Here is a 2,108-nt window from a genome sequence, read left to right as displayed (position 1 = left end):
GCATGCTGAATTTGGTTATCAATGGGTATTCCTACTTCACATGTGCATGCGTACATGGCCAAAGGCGTGTGTGTGGCTATGCTGAGAGGCATCTCGTGAGCATCGGTCGGATCAAGCAATAGCTTTCATCGGATCAAAGATGTGAGCAACAGCTTTACGTGTGCTCCGGAAGTCCGGAGACAGAGCTGACTGCTTCAGCCAGCGACTGGTGCAGTATCAATTTCAGTTCTCAGTTACTCCCTCTGTCCAATTTCGTAGTAGATTAATAGAGCTTACCTGATTAACACATCAATCCAGTCGTTGTAGTATAGTGGTAAGTATTCCCGCCTGTCACGCGGGTGACCCGGGTTCGATCCCCGGCAACGGCGCTAGTTTTTTTAATAACATTCTACGTCGCTTACATTTCTTGATAAATCAGTGTTGTTTGTGAAATCATGTACTAGTCACTGATTATGTTCCGATACTGATTTACTTGAATTATGTACATTAGACACTGATTATGATCTGATGGTGATTGGCTTAAACTATGAAGTCGCTGATTATGGTCCGAGTATCTGTCGCCTCTTCTTGAGAAAAGAAGCAGGTTTCGCCAAACTACACCAGAAGAAAAGAAATAGGACCTTCTCCATGGATATTTAGCTAGTACTCCCTCTGTAAACTAATATAAAAATGTTTAGATCGCTACTTTGAATCAGTCTGAAGAATCTGGCACCAAATCTCATTATCGTGTATGCACGACAAGAACCCTAACTTGTAGATCCGAAGAGCTGTCAGCAGTCTACACTAGAGCTTCATCTAATCCACCCCGACAGGCGAGTTTGAGGAGAATCAGTGTGCGGAAGACTGACTCGAATAAAAAGCGCCCTTATGAGAATTAAAATCCCTAACCTATCTACTAGTCAAACCCGAGATATCAGGATTCTTCCCTTTCCCAAAGGGAGGCCTGCTACGCCAAAAGTGAGAAAAACTCCATCCCTTTCCTTTTGACATCCCCGAGGAGCAAAAGGAGAAATCCGCCCAAGGAGGGGCTCGCGTCTGATTAGCTAGTTGGTGTATGATTCGTCAATCTTAAAAAAAAAAGATAAGAAGCAAAGTTTCTCCCTTGAGTTTGAGTGAAAAAACGAAAATGCGAGAAAAAATTGCAATCCCTACCGCGTAAAAAGGAGCCGAATGAAATCAAAATTTCATGTTCGGTTTTGAATTAGAGACGTTAAAAATAATCAACCAACGTCGACTATAACCCCCGGCTTCCCTGTCATCAGTTCACCAACTTCCTTGACCTTCCGGCACTGGGCAGGCCTTAGCTGGTGATCCGGGCTGTTTCCCTCTCGACGATGAAGCTTATCCCCCATCGTCTCACTGGCCGACCTTGCAGCTCTTCTTCATTTCTTCCGGAATTCTTTCTTCTAAGGTAGTAGGTATCGGGTTTCCGAATTGGCAAAATTCGGTGCTATCGCTATCAGCTAACTTGAGTAAAGCTGAGGGTACGAAAGATTTGGTTGAAGCGAAGCTCGCTCTCAGACGAGCTAGGATACGAATCGAGGCTGTCAATTGGATTCCCCCATCCAAAAATAACAGGGGTCAAGGTCGGCCAGTGAGACGATGGGGGATAAGCTTCATCGTCGAGAGGGAAACAGCCCGGATCACCAGCTAAGGCCCCTAAATGACCGCTCAGTGATAAAGGAGGTGGGGGTGGGCGAAGGTTTTTTACCAAGAAATTTATACTCAAAGGGAGGCAAGAAAAAAGATGCAAACCATGAACTTAATGCTTTCTAGATGATTTTTCTAAAAGAAAATAAACAGAGCTCATAGTGGTATGGTATGTGTGCGTAAGGATGGTAATTTTACCCACGGGTACGGGTACCCGCGGATACCGTACCCGCATGGGTAGAGTATGGGTACAATTTTACACCCATTGGTAGTATCCGTAGCCTACCTGTTAAGTCTGTTGGGTAACGTAGTAATTTTAAAAGAAATCCTACGCACACGAAAGATCATGGTGATGCATAGCAACAAGAGGGGAGAGTGTTGTCTACGTACCCTCGTAGACCGTAAGCGGAAGCGTTAGCACAACGCGGTTGATGTAGTCATACGTCTTCACGATCCAA

General features: G+C 44.9%; 1 non-coding gene across 1 annotated transcript; it reads left to right on the top strand.

Moving 5' to 3' along the window:
• The first annotated feature begins 296 nt into the window (after positions 1–296).
• Positions 297–368, top strand: TRNAD-GUC (transfer RNA aspartic acid (anticodon GUC)). Its single transcript has one exon. It is a non-coding gene; the product is annotated as a tRNA-Asp (tRNA).
• The last annotated feature ends 1,740 nt before the right edge of the window (positions 369–2,108 follow it).

Source organism: Triticum aestivum, chromosome 6D, assembly GCF_018294505.1.
Source record: "Triticum aestivum cultivar Chinese Spring chromosome 6D, IWGSC CS RefSeq v2.1, whole genome shotgun sequence".
In the NCBI taxonomy this organism is placed as follows: Eukaryota; Viridiplantae; Streptophyta; class Magnoliopsida; order Poales; family Poaceae; genus Triticum; species Triticum aestivum.
This window is presented reverse-complemented; position numbering and strand designations above follow the sequence as displayed.